This window comes from Ovis canadensis, chromosome 20 (genome assembly GCF_042477335.2).
Source record: "Ovis canadensis isolate MfBH-ARS-UI-01 breed Bighorn chromosome 20, ARS-UI_OviCan_v2, whole genome shotgun sequence".
Classification (NCBI taxonomy): Eukaryota; Metazoa; Chordata; class Mammalia; order Artiodactyla; family Bovidae; genus Ovis; species Ovis canadensis.
In genome coordinates this window covers 16966364-16987472 of record NC_091264.1, presented here as the reverse complement: position 1 = coordinate 16987472, position 21109 = coordinate 16966364, and the positions used below count along the sequence as shown (strand labels likewise).

At 38.4% G+C, this 21109-nt stretch overlaps 1 pseudogene; it reads left to right on the top strand.

Annotated features, from left to right (window-relative positions):
• Window positions 1-548: 548 nt before the first annotated feature.
• On the top strand, window positions 549-20144 carry LOC138425902 (tRNA (carboxymethyluridine(34)-5-O)-methyltransferase ALKBH8-like; annotated as a pseudogene).
• Window positions 20145-21109: the final 965 nt, after the last annotated feature.

Sequence of the window (21109 nt, the reverse complement as noted above, 5' to 3'; positions counted from 1 at the left end):
AAGTACTGCTAAAAATGACAAATCCTAAAGGAGTTAGTTGGAAAAAACATTCTTATCTTAATCTGCTTTTTAGCTTTGACTTATCAAAATCAGTTTTCCTGGTGGCTCAGAGGTTAAAGCGTCTGCCTGGAATACGGGAGACCCAGGTTAGATCCCTGGGTCGGGAAGATCCCCTGGAGAAGGAACTGGCAACCAACTCCAGTACTCTTGCCTGGAGAATCCCATGGAGAAAGGAGCCTGGTAGGCTACAGTTCATGGGGTCGCAAAGAGTTGGACACGACTGAGCGACTTCACTTTCACTTTCTATCAAAATCAGCTGGGTTTGGTAGTATTATACACTGACATAGTCCAAGTCAACATGACATTTTAATAATAGGTAATGCCTGAAGAAATGATAGCAAAATTGGACTATAGTATTATGGAAAATGTGATTAACCATTACCTTCATAATTTTTAATGGTATTTTTGCTGTAGGAAATCAGAGTGATTTAAACGCAGGTGGCGGCGGCGGCGGGCCAGCACACTAAGCACAGCTGAGAGCTACCCCCATGTCCGAAGTCAGGGACAGCAGCCCAGAGTGCCAGGCTGTGACGGCGCAGGAATGGCCGGGAGGAGCCACCCAGCGTCCGAGGTCAGGGGCGGCCGGGGGAAGACACCTCACGCCCGAGGCCAGGGGCAGTGACCCTGAGGAGCCAACCACACATGAGGCCAGGGCCCGCAGCTGGGAGGAGCGACCCGAGGAGCGGTGGCTGAGCAGGCACAGGAGGGATTACTGGAGCTATCCCACGTTGAAGGTCAGGAATGGTGGCGGTAAGGAGGCACCCCTCATCCAATGTAAGGAGCAGCGGCTGTGCTTTGTTGGAGCAGCCGTGAAGAGATACCCCACGCCCAAGGTAAGAGAAACCCAAGTAAGATGGTAGGTGTTGCAAGAGGGCATCAGAGGGCAGACACACTGAAACCATACTCACAGAAAACTAGTCAGTCTAATCACACAAGGACTACAGCCGTGGCAAACTCAATGAAACCAAGCCATGCCTGCGGGGCAACACCAGGCGGGTGGGTCATGGTGGAGAGATCTGACAGAATGTGGTCCACTGGAGAAGGGAATGGCAAGCCACTTCAGTATTCTTGCCTTGAGAACCCCATGAACAGTATGAAAAGGCAAAATGATAGGATACCAAAAGAGGAACTCCCCAGGTCATTAGGTGCCCAAGATGCTACTGGAGATCAGTGGAAAAATAACTTGAGAAAGACTGAAGGGATGGAGCCAAAGCAAAAACAGTATCCAGTTGTGGTTGTGACTGGTGACAGAAGCAAGATCCAATGCTGTAAAGAGCAATATTGCATAGGAACCTGGAATGTCAGGTCCATAAATCAAGGCAAATTGGAAGTGGTCAAACAAGAGATGGCAAGGGTGAACGTCAAATTCTAGAAATCAGTGAACTAAAATGGACTGGAATGGGTGAATTTAACTCAGATGACCATTATATCTACTACTGTGGGCAGGAATCCCTCAGAAGAAATGGAGTAGCCATCATGGTCAACAAAAGAGTCCAAAATGCAGTACTTGGATGCAATCTCAAAGTGACAGAATGGTCTCTGTTCGTCTCCAATCAAACCATTGAATATAACAGTTATCCAAGTCTATGCCCCAACCAGTAATGCTGAAGAAACTGAAGTTGAACGGTTTTATGAAGCCTGCAAGACCTTTTAGAACTAACACCCAAAAAAGATGCCCTTTTCATTATAGGGGACTGGAATGCAAAAGTAGGAAGTCAAGAAACACCTGGAGTAACAGGCATATTTGGCCTTGGAATGCGGAATGAAGCAGGGCAAAGACTAGGAGTTTGGCCAAGAAAATGCACTGGTCATAGCAAACACCCTCTCACAACAACACAAGAAAAGACTCTACACATGGACATCACCAGATGGTCAACACCAAAGTCAGATTGATTATATTCTTTGCAGCCAAAGATGGAGAAGCTCTATACAGTCAACAAAAACAAGACCAGGAGCTGACTGTGGCTCAGATCATGAACTCCTTATTACCAAATTCAGACTGAAATTGAAGAAAGTAGGGAAAACCACTAGACCATTCAGGTATGACCGAAATCAAATCCCTTATGATTATACAGTGGAAGTGAGAAATAGATTTAAGGGCCTAGATCTGATCGATAGAGTGCCTGATGAACTATGGAATGAGGTTCATGACATTGTACAGGAGACAGGGATCAAGACCATCCCCATGGAAAAGAAATGCAAAAAATGAAAATGGCTGTCTGGGGAGGCCTTACAAATAGCTGTGAAAAGAAGAGAGGCAAAAAGCAAAGGAGAAAAGGAAAGATATAAGCATCTGAATGCAAAGTTCCAAAGAATAGCAAGAAGGGATAAGAAAGCCATCTTCTGTGATCAATGCAAAGAAATAAAGGAAAACAGAATGGGAAAGATTAGAGATCTCTTTAAGAAAATTAGAGATACCAAGAGAACATTTCATGCAAAGATGGGCTCGATAAAGGACAGAAATGATATGGACCTAACAGAAGCAGAAGATATTAAGAAGAGGTGGCAAGAATACACAGAAGAACTGTACAAAAAAGATCTTCACGACTCAGATAATCATGATGATGTGATCACTAATCTAGAGCCAGACATCTTGGAAAGTGAAGTCAAGTGGGCCTAGAAAGCATCACTACAAGCAAAGCTAGTGGAGGTGATGGAATCCCAGTTGAGCTGTTTCAAATCCTGAAAGATGATGCTGTGAAAGTGCTGCACTCAATATGCCAGCAAATTTGGAAGAATCAGCAGTGGCCACAGGACTGGAAAAGGTCAGTTTTCATTCCAATTCCAAAGAAAGGCAATGCCAAAGAATGCTCAAACTACCACACCATTGCACTCATCTCACATACTAGTAAAGTAATGGTCAAAATTCTCCAAGCCAGACTTCAGCAATACGTGAACCGTGAACTCCCTGATGTTCAAGGTGGTTTTAGAAAAGGCAGAGGAACCAGAGATCAAATTGCCAACATCTGCTGGATCATGGAAAAAGCAAGAGAGTTCCAGAAAAACATCTATTGCTGCTTTATTGACTATGCCAAAGCCTTTGACTGTGTGGATCACAATAAACTGTGGACAATTCTGAAAGAGATGGGAATACCAGACCACCTGACCTGCCTCTTGAGATATCTGTATGCAGGTCAGGAAGCAACAGTTAAAACTGGACATGGAACAACAGACTGGTTCCAAATAGGAAAAGGAGTATGTCAAGGCTGTATATTGTCACCCTGCTTATTTAGCTTCTATGCAGAGTACATCATGAGAAACGCTGGACTGTAAGAAGCACAAGCTGGAATCAAGAGTGGCGGGAGAAATATCAATAACCTCAGATATGCAGATGACACCACCCTTATGACAGAAAGTGAAGAGGAGCTAAAAAGCCTCTTGATGAAAGTGAAAGAGGAGAGTGAAAAATTTGACTTAAAGCTCAACATTCAGAAAACGAAGATCATGGCATCTGGTCCCATCACTTCATGGGAAATAGATGGGGAAACAGTGGAAACATTGTCAGACCTTGTTTGTTTGGGCTCCAAAATCACTGCAGATGGTAACTCCACCATGAAATTAAAAGAGACTTACTCCTTGGAAGAAAAGTTATGACCAACCTAGATAGTATATTTAAAAGCAGAGACATTACTTTGCCAACTAAGGTCCATCTAGTCAAGGCTATGGTTTTTCCTGTGGTCATGTATGGATGTGAGAGTTGGACTGTGAAGAAGGCTGAGTGCCGAAGAATTGAAGCTTTTGAACTGTGGTGTTGGAGAAGACTCTTGAGAGTCCCTTGGCCTGCAAGGAGATCCAACCAGTCCATTCTGAAGGAGATCAACCCTGGGATTTCTTTGGAAGGAATGATGCTAAAGTTGAAGCTCCAGTACTTTGACCACCTCTTGTGAAGAGTTGACTCATTGGAAAATACTCTGATGCTGGGAGGGATTGGGGGCCAGAGACGAAGGGGATGACAGAGGATGAGATGGCTGGATGGCATCACAGACTCGATGGACGTGAGTTTGAGTGAACTCCGGGAGATGGTGATGAACAGGGCGTGCTGTGATTCATGGGGTTGCAACAAGTCGGCCATGACTGAGCGACTGAACTGAACTGATATATATATATTTGCAGGTCAACCTATCTGTAGAAGAAGACTTATGATATCATCATCCTTATGTATGAAAATACTTTATACATATTTGATAAAAAATTATACAATCTCCTTAAATATATTTAGAACTTTTCCCTCCACAACTAATTAGAAATGTGACCAAGAAAAGTTTACTGAATTAAGATGTTTGATAATATTAAGCCTCCACGTCAACTATTTATTTTTAATAAACAAATGCATGTTTGTAGAAATCTTTTTTAAAAAGAAAGCAAATGCCTATAAGTGGGATTGCTGGGTCATATGGTGGTTTTATTCCTAGTCTTTTAAGGAATCTCTATACCATCTTCCATAGTAGCTGTATAAATTTAAACTTATATTACCATATGAAAATATATAGCCAACAGGAATTTGCTGTATGGCTCAGGAAACTCAAACAGGGGCTCTGTATCAATCTAGAAGGGTGAGATGGGGAGGGAGATGGAAGGGAGTTTCAAAACGGAGGGGATATATGTATACCTATAGCTGATTCATGTTGAGGTTTGACAGAAAATAGCAAACTTCTGTAAAGCAATTATCCTTCAATAAAAAACAAATAGATTTTACAAATGAGTCATCTAGAATAAGAATAAAAGTTAGAAATAAATTTTATTTAATAAAATGTGTTGCATAAATCAAGGTCTTTGCAGGAGATAAATGACAAAACTTCAATGTATTAAAGAGATTTACAGAAGGTACTATTAATATTTGCAGAACTATGGAGAGGGTATGGGATTCTGGTAAGTGATGCTGGTGTTCTCAGAGCTAGCATAGCTGGGACCGCATCTATCCTGGGCTGAAGAAGCAGGAGCAGAGCCTCTGTGGCAAGGTGGGGGAAGGGAGGCTCTGGTCCAGGGAGAGAGCTGCCCCACACCTTCCGAAAAGTTGCGCAGTCCAGCAGGCAGGGAGCCAGACTCCATGTCCTACCTCTTCTCCTCCTGCCTCAGAGTGACTCCTCTTGGTTCCTCTGTGGTCCAAACACCCCTCAGAAGCCAGACCATAGGAGAGCATGGCTGCTGCTGCTGCTAAGTCGCTGCAGTCGTGTCTGACTCTGTGCGACCCCAGAGATAGCAGCCCATCAGGCTCCCCTGTCCCTGGGATTCTCCAGGCAAGAACACTGGAGTGGGTTACCATTTTCTTCACCAATGCATGAAAGTGAAAATGAAAGTGAAGCTGCTCAGTTGTGTCCAAACCTAGGTACCCCATGGACTGCAGCCTACCAGGCTTCTCCGTCCATGGGGTTTTCCAGGCAAGAGTACTGGAGTGCCAGTGCCTTCTCCGTGGGGCTGCCATCAAATTCAGTGTGGGGCACCTGAGAAAGGTGTAGGAGAGTTCCTGGGAGGTCAGAGGCACAGTGTTTAGTATATCCTCATAGTAACTCAGAGAGAGAGGTGAAAGGAAACATGAAGGTATAAACATGTTTGGCAGAAACCAACACAATTCTGTAAAATAATTATTCTTCAACTAACAAAAAAATTAATTAACATAATAAAGTAAAAACAAAACATCACCTTCTAGTCATCACTGGTGCTCCAGATACTGAAGCTGTTCTGTGTAATTATGTAAGAGAATATTGTAACATTTAAAGAGATTAAATGTTTATCATTCAAAACAATTTATTTCATAGAAAACGCATCCCAAAATGAGTCAAACTTTTTCCATAAGCATAGAAAACCAGGTAGATAAATTTCAGTAATGCAACCCTTATCAGTTAAATGTAAATTTTGAGAAATTTAATGGATGCTAAAGCCACGAAGAGAATATATTAAATGAAAATTAAATCATTTCAGTAAAAAATATTTAAAAAATATTTAATTTTTAACCTTTCCTAGATTAACCAATGCTTTGAAGATATTTTAATTGGAAACTCATTTAAGCATTTGGTTAGCAGCTACTATGTTTCAAGGATTTACACTACAAATCAGTGATAAATATTGCAGAAATCTGACAGCAATAATCCCTGCATTTCTTGAACTCACATGTAAAATATACTAGATAGTTAAAATAATTGCTTATAGTTTTTCATACTAGAAACATCATACATTATTGGAATCTAATTAAAATTTCAGTGTTAATGAAATAGTAACATTGGAAGCAATGTGTTGATAGGTGCCCCTGAATCTATCAGAAAATATTACTGAATTTAGTGGTATATTGACTGACTCATTTCTTTTATGATAAATATTGCAAAGAAGATTTCTTTAATAATAATGATACCCTCAAAAGGAAGATCATAAAGATTCTCTCTAAATTTTATTTATTTTTAGTTAATTTCAAAGTCAACATGGAATATTCTATTAACATTAAAATCACTATAATTAATATGCTTTTGGGAGTATATTAAAATAGAGACAAGAGGATACGTTCAATGAACCCTTGCAAGATTTTAAGGTAGCAAATCCTGAAATTGTAATCAATTCAAAACTTTGATGCAAATTACTAAGAGTTTCATGATTGTAACATACTTGAGAGATAAGATTGACCTTAGTTATTGAAAAATTGAGGTGTGACATCATTTCTTAAGACGTCTTATTTCTTTTATGATAAATATTACAAAGAAGGATTTCTTTAACAATAATACTCTCAAAATTATTTCTTAATTGCCTGCATGAGTTGCTTCAGTCATGTCTGATTCTTTGCGACCCTATGTACCATAGCCTGCCAAGTTATTCTGTCCATGGAATTCTCCAGGCAAGAATCCTGGAGTGGATCTCCATGCCCTCCTCCAGGGGAATCTTCCTGACCCGGGACTGAATCTGTGTCTCTTACACATCCTGCACTGGCAGGCAGGTTCTTTACTACTAGCGCCACCTGAGAAGCCCAATGTCACATCATCCCAATAAAATAATGACTAATATGCTTTTAAATTCTTATGCAATATTGTTTCAGGACAAAAACACATAGTAGGAGATTTTTCCTTCAGAAAAACTTCATAGCATGTAAAATTCTTATGCTTATTTTTATCCTTTTATTTATAGTATGCTGAATTTTATATTTTTCATACTGTGATATATGAAACTCTTAGTCTGTGATTACAAAAACAGACAAATTTTATTATCTGCTATATATGAGTCAGTGCTCCTGAATCCATTGAGATGGCTTAGTTAAGGTATATGTATGGACAGGACCAGCTAAGGGAAACATCTAGAGACTGTCACCAGTAGGGAAGCATCATCACCCAGGAGAAATGTGGACAGTTTACTGGAACCAGTGGAAGAGCTGAAAAGAGAGATGTACTTGCCACCACAAGAGCAGTTCTGATGAAGAAGGAAAGCAGACAGAAGTATCCCAATTGAGAGAGAGCTTCCACCCTTTAATCTCCAGCTGTTACTTCTTATTGGCCCAAATCATTCAAAGTCAGAGGGCAAGGGTGTCCAGGTAATACCTCCTATGATTTAGAAGCAATAGATATGGGAGCAAATGCAGAATAATCAGCAGAAAAAGTAAAATGCTTCATCATATCCACTTCTATAAAAGGACTAATTAAATTTACAGGCATCTCCCCCTTTTTGGTTGAAAATTCAAAATATTATTTTCTCTATTGTTTTGCCTTATATAGGTGGTGAAGAAAACCATATTTGGAAATATGTGAAATGCATGTATCCATTTTTGGGGTGTACATTTCTAATTTCAAAAATGAATCTCAGAGTTCTTCACTGACATAAAGGCAAGAAAAGTTTATTAATGACTACAGTTTCAAAACACCTTTGATTAACTAGTGTCAAGTAAACTGACAGGCAAACTACTTTTCGCTAATGATTCTTTTTATTGTTTCTATTACAAAATGTCTCTAATTGACAGACCATGTTTCCCAAACAATCTGTGTTATTAGATTAGAAGCCTGATGCTATTCACATCTGGGTATAGGAGCAAAATCAATTAAATTTAATAATAATGAAAATAACTTGCAGTCATAAATCATGCCACTACTGTAGTGTGAGTAGGGAAATTGAATGGGGACTAAATTAGAAAATGAATTCATAAAAATATGCCAATTACTGTAACCATAATAACATTTCTGTCCCAATTCAGGCTAATGTGAACCATGAGCATACCTCAAAACAAACCTCTTTAGGATACCATTCCAAACATTAGATGATTTCCAAAAACACGATTGATACAAAAATTTCATGAAAACGTAATGAAAATATCCATTTTAAAGGCAATGATAACCCCATTAGGTTATGTAACCCAGCTGTTGAAACTCATTCCTTTATCTGAATATTCATGGCTAACACACCTGTGATTTACTTTGTATGTGGCTTGGCACCATCTCCAAGCATACTTGGACAAATAGAGCCACATCACCACAGAAAGTTGAGAGGATCAAACCTAAGTCACTGTATTTTTTACCACACTGTCTTCCTATCCATATATGAGGTTATTACCATTCAGTTGGGCTTCCTACGTGGCACTACTGGTAAAGAACCTACCTGCTAATGCAGAAGACTGTAAGAGATGCAGGTTCAGTTCCTGGGTCAGAAGGATCCCCTGGAAGAGGGCATGGCAACAAATTCCAGTATTCTTATTTTAGTTATTTATTTATTTTTGTAAAATCCCATGGACAGAGGAGCCTGGTTGGCTACAGTCCATAGAGTCACAAAGAGCCAGACATGACTGAGTGACTTAGTGTGTATGAATGCAGCATTTAATTAACTAAAATGTTGAGAATAACCTTTAAGTTAAAAACTAGTCTCATTATCTACCTTATATTTTAGGTAAAGAGCTTCTGTTCCCTCCAGCCCCCAAATTTCATGGATGTGTGTTCTTTTTAAAAATTGAAAACTTAATTCAAATCTATTTCCCTGTATCTTTGTAGTTTGGGCATGAAAATGAATTTATCAAGTTTTATTTATAGGCAGGACAGTGGAGGTTGGGAGAGAGCAGAGATTCTAATTGTGTACTGAGGTCCAGAGTCCCCAGTATCTATAGCACATGTTTCTGGCTTTGTAAGCTGTAAGTTCCTTTTACTTGCTTGGAATTTACCCTTAAAGCAAAGTACTAAATTAATCTTGTAGAATTCCCTGTTTAATGTTAAGCAAATTATATTAGTGAGGAACTAAATTAAGACTCTTAAATTTGTGGAGAGAGAAAACCTTATCAGAGAATTTGTTACTGGAAAAATTGTTGGTCTGAAATTGGAAATCTGCTGTGTTCCTTAGAAAAGAGACTTAGAGCAGGATCCTGACAGGAGGCTTGAGACTGCAGAAATGTTTGCTCATTATTAAACATAACTTTCCTGCTCACTGAGTTGTTTTCTAAGTGTGACATAAATGTGTTAATGTCCTTTCCATGGCAGATTTCAGGAAGAAAAAAGAAAGGAAGAGAACATGAAAAAAATAGGCATAAACAGAGAACATGAAAAAAATAGATACAGAGGAATGTCATAGGTTTATAAAAGAAATACATATGTTCTACAGTTTCTACCAGATCTAACCTCGAGAGTTTCCAAATCTTTGATATCAATCGAATTATCAATTAAGATCATTCAGAAACAAGACAGGCTTACTGGTAAATTGTTGTTTTCTTAAAAAGCAACTTCTTGCATCTTTTTCTTGCCGAATATGAGAAATAATATAGGAATTCTTTTATAATTATATACATATATGTTTCTGTTCTTGTAAATTTACTGAATAAAAGCACCTGAGTACCTTATTCTCATTTTCTATGACATAGAGGTGCTTTCTCTTATACTTGAACTAGTGGGATAATAGTTTAAGATATTAGCTTTCATTTTTCTTAATTTCACTCATCATATTTCATTTTCTACTCAGAACAGCATACAGTCTGCATTCTGTTTCTAAAACTCATAGCTGAGAGTGGGGAGAGGATGGATCTGGAATAATAAAGTGAGCTGGATTAGACCCCCAAACCTGAAGCAGTACCAAGTCTGTGGAAGAAGATGACTCAGATTTGTCTGGCTCCTTTCAATTTGGTTTATTATCAACTGGAATCAAAATTTGGTGCACGGAACAAACACATTAAGAGGAGGCCTGCTTCACAAAAGGGTGCCTCTAACTTGAGAAGTCTTAGGAGCCTGTGTGAAATGAATCTACCAGATGAGAGGAAGCCAGGACTGTGGGTCCCTCCCTGTATTCCGGGACTCGATGGTGGGAGGCTGGTGGCCCTGCCTGTCTTCAATCTCCTCAGGATACTGCCAGGCAAGGGGATTCTGGCTTGGCCACAGTCACATATGTCCAAGTTCTTTTCTCAATGCATCACCAGGCCTACCTGAAATTGTCACCCAGTAGTCTTCACCACATCAGTCTAAAAAGATATTTTTCCTAGGGAGAAGAGATGAGGGAGACAGAAGTGAGAGAGGGAGAATCTGGTGGGTTTACATTCAGGGCAGCTCACCAAGAAGGTAACATGACCCAGAGAAAACTGTGTCAAGGATCTAAGCTGATAAGAAAAACAAATATCCTATATTAATACTTGTATGTGGAATCTAAAAAAAAATGGTATAGATGAGTTTTTGAAAAGCAGAAATAGAGACACATGTAGAGAGCTAATGTATGGATACCAAGAGGGGAAAGGAGGATGGAACGATTTGGGAGATTAGGATTGACACATATACACTATTGATTCTGTGTATAACATAGAAACTGATGAGAACATACTGTATAGCACAGTTCAGTTCACTTCTGTCACTTAGTCCTCTCTGACTCTTTGCGATCCCATGGACTACAGCACACCAGGCTTGCCTGACCATGACCAACTCCCAGAGCTCACTCAAACTCATGTCTGTTCAGTCAGTGACGGCATCCAACCATCTAAAACTCAGTTGTCCCCTTCTACTCCTGCCTTCAATATTCCCCAGCATCAGTGTATTTTCCAATGAGTCAGTTCTTTGCATCATTTGACCAAAGTATTGGAGTTTCAGCTTCAACATCAGTGCTTCCAATAAATATTCAGGACTGATTTCCTTCAAGATGGACTGGTTGAATCTGTTTGCAGTCCAAGGGACTCTCAAAAGTGTTCTTCAGCACCAGAGTTCAAAAGCATCAATTCTTCGGAACTCAGCTTTCTTTATAGTCCAACTCTCGCATCCATACATGACTACGGGAAAAACCATAGCTTTGACAAGATAGACCTTTGTTGACAAAATAATGTCTCTGTGTTTTACTATACTGTCTAGTTTGGCCATAACTTTTCTTCAAAGGAGCAAGGGTCTTTTAATTTCATGGCTGCAGTCATGATCTACAGTGATTTTTGAGCCCAAGAAAATAAAGTCTGTCACTGTTTCCATTATTTCCCCGTCTATTTACCATGAAGTGGTGGGACCAGAAGTCATTATCTTAGGTTTCTGATTGTTGAGATTCTTTTTTAAGTTGTTTTTTTTTTTTTTCTCTCACTTTATTTATTTATTTATTTATTTATTTTGGAGGCTGATTACTTTACAATATTGTATTGGTTTTGTCATACATTGACATGAATCCACCACGGGTGCACATGTGTTCCCCATCCTGAACCCCCCTGCCACCTCCCTCCCCATTCCATCCCTCTGGGTCATCCCAGTGCACCAGCCTCGAGCACCCTGTATCATGCATCAGACCTGGACTGGTGATCTGTTTCACATATGATAATATATAAGTTTCAATGCCATTCTCCCAAACCATCCTACCCTCGCCCTCTCCCACAGAGTCCAAAAGACTGTTCTATACATCTGTGTCTCTTACTGTCTCTGCATACAGGGTTATCGTTACCATCTTTCTAAATTCCATATATATGCATTAATATACTGTATTGGGGTGTTTTTCTTTCTGGCTTACTTCATTCTGTATAATCGGCTCCAGTTTCATCCACCTCATAACAACTGATTCAAATGTATTCTTTTTGATGGCTGAGTAATATTCCATTGTGTATATGTACCACAGCTTTCTTATCCATTCATCTGCTGATGGACATCTGGGTTGCTTCCATGTCCTGGCTATTATAAACAGTGCTGCGATGAAGATTGGGGTACATGTGTCTCTTTCTATTCTGGTTTCCTTTGTGTGTATGCCCAGCAGTGGGATTGCTGGGTCATATGGCAGTTCTACTCCCAGGTTTATAAGGAATCTCCACACTGTTCTCCATAGTGGCTGTACTAGTTTACATTCCCACCAACAGTGTTAGAGGGTTCCGTTTTCTCCACACCCTCTCTAGCATTTACTGATTGTAAACTTTTGGATAGTAGCCATTCTGACTGGCATGAAATGGTACCTCATTGTGGTCTTGATTTGCATTTCTCTAATAATGAGTGATGTTGAGCATCTTTTCATGTGCTTGTTAACCATCTGTATGTCTTCTTTGGAGAAATGTCTGTTTAGTCCTTTGGCCCATTTTTAAATTGAGTCATTTATTTTTCTGTAATTGAGCTGCAGGAGTTGCTTGTATATTTTTGAGATTAATTCTTTGTCAGTTGCTTTGTTTGGTTGTATTTTATCTTGCTTATGGTTTCCATGGTTGTGCCAAAGCTTTTAATTAGGTCTTGTTTGTTTATTTTTGCTTTTATTTCCAATATTCTGGGAGGATCCTGCTGTGATTTATGTCGGAGAGTGTTTTGCCTATGTTTTCCTCTAGAAGTTTTATAGTTTCTGGCCTTACGTTTAGATCTTTAATCCATTTTGAGTTTATTTTTGTGTATGGTGTTAGAAAGTGTTCTAGTTTCATTTTTTTTTACAAGTTATTGACCATTTTTCCCATCATCACTTGTTAAAAAGATTGTCTTTTCTCCATTGTATATTCTTGCCTCCTTTGTCAAAAATAAGGTGTCCAGAGGTGTGTGGATCTATCTCTGGGTTTTCTATTTTATTCCATTGATCTATATATCTGTCTTTGCGCCAATATCATACTGTCTTGATGACTGTGGCTTTGCAGTAGAGCTTGAAGTCAGGAAGGTTGATTCCTCCAGTTCCATTCTTCTTTCTCAAGATTGCTTTGGCTATTCGAGGTTTTTTGTGCTTCCATACAAATTGTGAGATTATTTGTTCTAGCTCTGTGAAAAATACCGTTGGTAGCTTGATAGGGATTGCATTAAATCTATAGATTGCTTTGGGTAGTACACTCATTTTCACTATATTGATTCTACCAATACATGAACACAGTATATTTCTTCATCTATTTATGTCCTCTTTGATTTTTTTCACCAGTGTTTTATAGTTTTCTATATATAGGTCTCTTGTTTCTTCAGGTAGATATATTCCTAAGTATTTTATTCTTTTCATTGCAATGGTGATTAAGCCAGTTTTTTCACTCTCTTATTTCACTTTCATCAAGAGGCTCTTTAGTTCCTCTTCACTTTCTGCTATAAGGGTGATGTCATCTGCATATCTGAGGTTATTGATATTTCTCCCGGCAATCTTGATTCCAGCTTGTGCTCCATCCAGCCTGTCATTTCACCTGATGTACTCCGCATTTAAGCTAAATCAGTAGGGTGACCATATACAGCCTTGACATACTCCTTTCCCAATTTGGAACCAGTCTGTTTCACGCTTGGTTCTAAGTGTTGCTTCTTGACCTGCATACGGATTTCTCAGAAGGCAGGTAAAGTAGTCTGGTATTCTTCTTTAAGAATTTTCCACAGTTTGTTGTGATCCACAGAGCCAAAGCCTAGTTAATAAAACAGAATTAGATATATAGTAAATTCTACTTAATGCTCTGTGGTGATCTAAAATGGGAAGGAAGTCCAAAAAAAGAGGAGTTGTATGTTTACATATAGCTGATTCATTTTGCTGTACAGCAGACACTAACACAACATTCCAAAACAAATATACTCCAATAAAAATCAAAAAAAAGAGAGGGGGAAAAAAATAGAATCTAACCTCATTGAAACAAAGAGCCAGTGTTTCAAGAGCAGCAAAAATTGTTTGCATCTGCACTGCCTATGTTGGCTGCTGGAGTTTTTGTACAGGGTGACATGGAAGGAACCAGGAAACCCAGCCTGGGCACTGTGTTGGGTAGACCGCAGAGTTACATCACAGAAGCCAATGGCAGGTAGAGGAGATGGTCATGAACAATAGATGTTAATTTATTTTTTATCTGCCTGACAAAATAGGTGCTCGAACTCTAAAATTAAGTACCAAAATAAAATATTTTTTAAATACTTGAATTTGTGAACTGATGGAGTTAAGTTTTGACCTTGAGAATAAGCCTTTCCTTGAACTTATTCCTTTTCCTTTTCCCCTCATTGGCTTTTCAAGTTGTTTCCATTTGATCTTGCAATCCAGAGTCCATGCTGCTACACAAGGTGTGTTGTTGACAACATGGTTATATAAGCACAGCTTTTGGTCTGTGTTCAGCCCAGGATACAAACGTGAATACAGTGTGCTCATTTCTTACCATTAATAAAACCTGAAGCAATGTATAATATTTATCTTTTTGTTTCTTTTGTAAAATCACGTTTGATTATCTTCTAAATTTTCTTAGATAAATACATATTTTGGTGCTGTAAATATTGGATTATTTAAAAATATTTCCATTAGGATAGTACTAATTTGTTTAAAGAATGAGTTGAAGTGTATAAATTGGAGCATTAGGCCTTTTCAGCTATATTGTACCATAGAAGAACTTTCTTCTTTGGATTGTTAATTTTTATTGGCAAGAACAGAATTGTGTAAATGTCATCTTAAAAATACATTGCATGCATGAATGTCAAGCCTGTATTATTTTTTCCATATAGAAGAAAGTCTCATAAGAGTTACCTTCATTATAGATTCTCCAAGACAACTTGCAGCTGTCTGTGTGGACCCTTAGGAAATCTGCAAACTGAACATAAATTATTTGAAATAGTTTTACTGGCAGTTATACTGTGAAATCTTTGCCTTGACTGAAGCAGTTGCTTTTTAAGCTAGTTGGACATATTTACTCCTTAAGACCAGTATGCTGCTAAGTTGCTTCAGTCGTGTCCGACTCTGTGCAACCCCATAGACGACCTCTTACCAGGCTCCTCTGTCCCTGGGATTCTCCAGGCAAGAACACAGGATTGGGTTGCCATTTCCTTCACCAATGCATGAAAGTGAAAAGTGAAAGTGAAGTCGCTCAGTTGTGTCCGACTCTTAGCGACCTCATGGACTGCAGCCCACCAGGCCCCCCCCCATCCATGGGATTTTCCAGGCAAGAGTACTGGAGTGGGGTGCCATTACCTTCTCCGTAAGACCAATATAATAACTCTTAAAAAATTGATCTATGCTTTTAAGTAGATATAAACAAATATGTATATATGTTGTGTGTGTGTGTGTGTGTGTGTGTGTGTTTACAGAAAATATTTCAGGATGATGCCAGGAATTTATAATTTCTTTAATATTTAATATATCATAAAATCATTATATACTTACATGATCAAAATAATATTTTTTCTATTCTCCTATTGAACCAAATACAATACTGTATATAGTTTGAGTGCTTGGATCTCAAAAAATAAATGTGAGATCTCAGTAGTAAAAGGCTTCAGATTTTTCTTTACCATAAAATTAGTAAACTATTTTATATAAATATAAAGTTAAAATAATTAGACTCACTGGATTAATAGGAAAATATCTAACTACATTTTTGAGATGAATAAAAAAAAAACTGTGCAAATTAAATAGTCTGAAATGGAAGTCTCACACAATGTGTAGATAGCTCTATACAGAATAAACTTTGAAAATTGTCATTGATAACTGGTAATCTATGATCAGCAATAATTCCTGATCAGAGATTGATTGATCATTGCTAATTTCTGTTGAGAAGAACGGAGTGGCTATGCATTTAACCAAGGATGTATGTGTGTGTGTTCTTGGGTATGTTTGTGTGTCTAAATTTCCCATTTTGGATTTTTCCAGGATGGTTATATTTTAAAATATTATCTCCCTTTATGCCCACAAGTTTATTCATATTTGCCAACCAATTTGTCTCAATTTTTAGTTTTGAAAAATGGTCATCACAGGCATCCAACCTCTAGGTAAACTTTGAGCCATCCTCTCTCCCAATATCAGACATCTGGTTAACACCTAGCATACAAATTAGCTGGAAGACATTCCCAAAGTGAAGCCTGTCACAGCACAGATGCAGAAGGTCAGATAAACATTTGATGCTTGGGTCAGGGGCATGTGCTGTGTGCCAGGGAGCAGAGAATCAATCATGGTGCCAGAAACGGGAATCTGGATCTAATCCAAACCACAGTGAGCTCATTGGATACCACAGGGAGACAGGGCTCAGGAAGATTTTACTCTTATAGCACACAATTTATCTGTGTTTAGGGTTTTAAACAGAACATTTTAAGCAATAGGCTTCAAAGTAGCACAATAGCAATGCAGGTCTTTTGTCACTTTGAAAAGTCAAAGTGTTTATTTAACAATAAACACAAATTTGTAGGTAAACAAAGCCCACCTATGATAAAGCTTGTGAGGCATTTAGGGAAGAAGAAAGTGCATGAAAATTATAAAAAGTTGGAAAATAAAGGTCTTTTACTCTTGGCATTTAGGATATGTGGAGCAATGTGTGATGCTGTATTAGTTTCCAGAGTGCCTTTTGTTATCATCCTCTGTTATGGTGTGTGTATCCTCCAATACGTATCATGAATCACAGAGGAAATTATTGGTGGAAAAGTAGAGACAAACAAATAAGACATAATATTCTAATACCTTGGAAAATTATGTCTAGATCTGTATGGAGCATCTCAGAGACGAGGTCTCATTCCAAACTTAAAATTTACTCTGAATTGTTACAAGAATGCTCCTAGCCATTAAGAAACTTTTCAGTTTTTGTTAAGTGTTACAGCACGTTTACAGATGGTAAATAATTGTCAGTGGATCTATAAAAATTACAGAGCTTTATTTCTCAAAGCTTCTTCCTAAGAGACATAGAAATGTTATCAAGGCAACTATCAAATTTAAAGAAAAAGTTAGAATCGTCTTTATGTAAGTTTTGCAGGCAAGAAATAAGCTGTTTAGTGGATATATATGAAATGCTACCCAACAAAAAGGTCTTAAAAACTGGAGATAGTTTTTAAGTTTTAAGCACACACTGCCCTTTGTTTCATAACCAAACTCTTGTGCTGAGTTGGAAGCATAAATTAATTAGAAAAAAAAATGTCCTGAAATAATATAAAGTCACAATCTTTCCTCAGAACCAGAGTCACTGAAACTTAGCACATTGTGTTCACTCTGGGATGCTTGCATGAAACTGACTTGCAAAATTTCTCAGATGGAAATAAAACACACATTGTTTTAAATATCGGTAGGACTAAATGGTTTCTTTAGATTTTAAATGAACATACTATGTACACCTAAAGACCAGATTGTAAATGTTTAATGTTCCTGTCAACTAGATTGAAGAAGAAGAGTTAAGGTGTCTACTCTGTTGTTTTAAATGTATCCCTTTTATTTATATTTTTCACAAAACTGGTAGACCATCTTTCATTTGTTTACAGTATATCCAGATGAATGTTCCAATAATATAAGTAGGAAAGGATGCCAAGTCTTAATGTGTTGATGTGAAGTCCACATCCAGGACCATATCTCAGACACGAGCTTTTATATGAAGACATGATTTACTGAAGAAGAATTGATTATTTATTATACATAAAAAAACTGTTTCAATACATCATTAAATAAACTCAAATAATGTACATGAGAATCCCTTTAATAATAGCTTTCATTTTATAATGAGCATTTTTACTATGAAACTGGTTTTTAATAAAATAGATGTAAATATCAATATATCTTCCAATAATGCTAGATAGTAGATTGATGTGAGAAGTACTCAAACAAAGATTGTTTATAATGAAATCATAGTAGGTAGAAAACTAGTACTATAAATTGTTTGCCAAAGAAAGGTAGATTATCAAGTACCCTACATTTGCATATTTGGTTTGATTTTCCCCATTTTTCCTCATAGAAATCCTCTGAAGTACAAATTAGAATTAATGTTTTACAGATTTTAGGTTATGGGTCCATAACCTGCAGAGTCTCTTGCAGAATCCAATCAAATGACTGAAATAGGATACACTGAATGGTTTAACAGCAAATGCCTCAGTTAGTGATAAACAGTGCAGGTAGTCTACACATAAGACTCTTAATAACATTTGTAAATGCAGATACTTTCTCGTGTCTGTTTATCATGTATGACCAGTCCCAACCAATTAGTTTTGTACTTCAATATTTTAAATCAATTCTATGTCCTACAGCTGCTTATTCCAGGCACTTTATTCTTCTGACAATTCCTTGAATCTGCCAAACCTGATGTTTCTCTGCCCACCTGTTCTTTCTGCCTAGGACACTGTTTCACCCAAGGGGTTTACACACAATTAACCACCAGCAGCATAACAAAGGGCCCACTCATCCCCTCATCCTGCCTGAGTTTTCTTTTATATTCTACTGAGAAGGTAATAACACCCTACTCCAGTACTCTTGCCTGGAAAATCCCATGGAGGAAGGAGCCTGGAAAGCTGCAGTCCATGGGGTTGCTGAGGGTCTGACATGACTGAGTGACTTCACTTTCACTTTTCCCTTTCATGCATTGGAGAAGGAAATGACAACTCGTTCCAGTGTTCTTGGTTGGAGAATCCCAGGGATGGGGGAGCCTGGTGGGCTGCTGTCTGTGGGGTCGCACAGAGTAGGACACAACTGAAGTGACTTAGTAGTAGTAGTAGTCACTTCTCCCCTAACAATTACATATATTTGTTTATGTATTCAAAATCTGCTCATTTCTCTCTAAAATATGTTTACCACTATATTTGAGGATGAGATCGTTTCTCTCCGTTTGGGATCAGAGATTGTCATGGATTTTAAGCACCCAGATGGTATGACAGTGCCAGTTATGCTGCCTTGATGGAGTTTGCTGGTGATGACAAGGGAATCTAGATACGTTTTGGACCCATGGAATCACACCTAGAAAATTTGATACTGTTCAAGCATCCCAGGGTCACAAAAGTAGAGTTATCACCAGTGCTGTTGAAGACTTGACTTTAAATAAGAGGGGAATACGGACATCATTTACACTTAGAAAGCGAAACAAACACTTGTAATTGTAGTTACACTTTGGTCTGTGATAGCAGATGAAGGAGACTCCTGCATCATTTCCAGAGAGTGATAAAGAAGCCTTATAACTGGAGCAAGATTATGTCCATCAGGTTTATGAAGAAATTGCTAGGCACTTCAGCAGCATGAGACACCCCTCTTGGCCACATATAGTAGAGTTTTTGAAAGCTTTTCCAAGTGGTTCATTAGTTGCTGATATTGCATGTGGAAATGGAAAGTATCTTGGCATCAGTAAGGTGTTATATATGATTGGCTATGATCATAGCCAAAACCTTGTGGACATTTGTAGAGAGAGGCAATATCAGGGCTTTGTCTGTGATGCTTTGGCAGTACCAATCCTCAGTGGATCTTGTGACGCTTGCATTTCCATTGCTGTTATTCACCATTTTGCTACAGCAGAGCATAGAGTGGCAGCTCTCCAAGAACTTGTTCGACTCGTAAGACCTGATGGGAAGGCACTCATCTATGTTTGGACTATGGAGCAAGAATATAATAAGAAGTCCAAGTATCTTGGAGAAAACAGAACTAGTCAAGGCATGAAAGAAGGAATCAGCAATGATACATCAGTGCAAGAGTTGCTTGTGAAGCAGTTGCCTATTGTAGGCAATCAAGACTCAGCCCATTCTGTCTCCTCCATAAATGACTTTCAAGATAGAGAATGTAATTCAAGGAATGTTGCTAATTCCAAGTTGCCTATTCATACTAACAGGGCGTCTTTTCATTCTCAAGACTTACTGGTTCCCTGGCACTTTAAGGGAAATCCTGATAAGGACAAGTGTGTTGAGCCATTTGGTCCATTAGGATCCCGTGACCCAGGTCCTGTGTTTCATCGTTATTACCATGTGTTTTGTGAGGGAGGATTGGAAGCTGCCTGCCAGACTTTGAGTAATATCAGCATACTGTAAAGTTACTATAACCAGGGGAACTGGTGTGTAATTCTTCAAAAGGTCTGATTATCTCTATGAACATATTATATATAGGGAAGATATACTCAATTTTTTTAAAATGAGATTAAATTACCTATATTTTTTAATTAAAGAGAAAATGTGTGGAAAAGTTTCAAAGAAGAGTGCTTGGGAGAAATTTGAAAGTAGAGACTAGTTAGGATATATTCAGTCTACTACTGCTGCTGCTGCTGCTGCTGCTAAGTCACTTCAGTCATGTCCGACTCTGTGCGACCCCATAGACGGCAGCCCACTAGGCTCCCCCATCCCTGGGATTCTCCAGGCAATAACTACTACTGCTGACATCACTTAATCCATAATAGAGGAACAGGGATGGTTTTTTAAAGTAATTGAAGTAGTTTGTGAAATATTTGTGATCTGAGGGTAAAAGTACGGCATTTTGAAGATAAAATTTTGTTATAAAGTGTTGCTAAATGAACTAAATTATGTAGAATCTTAATGAAGTAATCACATAACATTTTATCAATAATAAAATATTCCTGTTCAATAGAAAATTGTCTGAAATTTTATCTGTGATTGTTAGCTCTGTAAAATCACAGATGATAACTGTCAGGCAGGCCAGATGGCTCAGTGAGGTGCATAGCACCAGGGACCTGAGTCGTGTTTCCTGTTAACTGGGAAAAAAAAAAACAGCATTCCTTAACCAAATTAGGAAGACTTCCCATATACACCAACCAGAAAGAGACAGGACATGCGCTCATCCTGCCTAGCCAATCATGTAATGCCAGCTACTCCTGTAACTGAGACAAAAAAACTGCCTGTATATAAGCCGCCATACTCCTTTGTTCCGGGCTGTCATCTGATTCCACTGCTTCGGATGAGGCTTGAGCCCTAGCGCGCTAGAAATAAAGATTCCCTTCCTGCATTTGCATTACCACGGTGGACTTGTTCTTTCTCTCGGTTGGTTCAGAGATACGGGCTCAGTGCATAACAATAGGGGTTTTCATCCAATA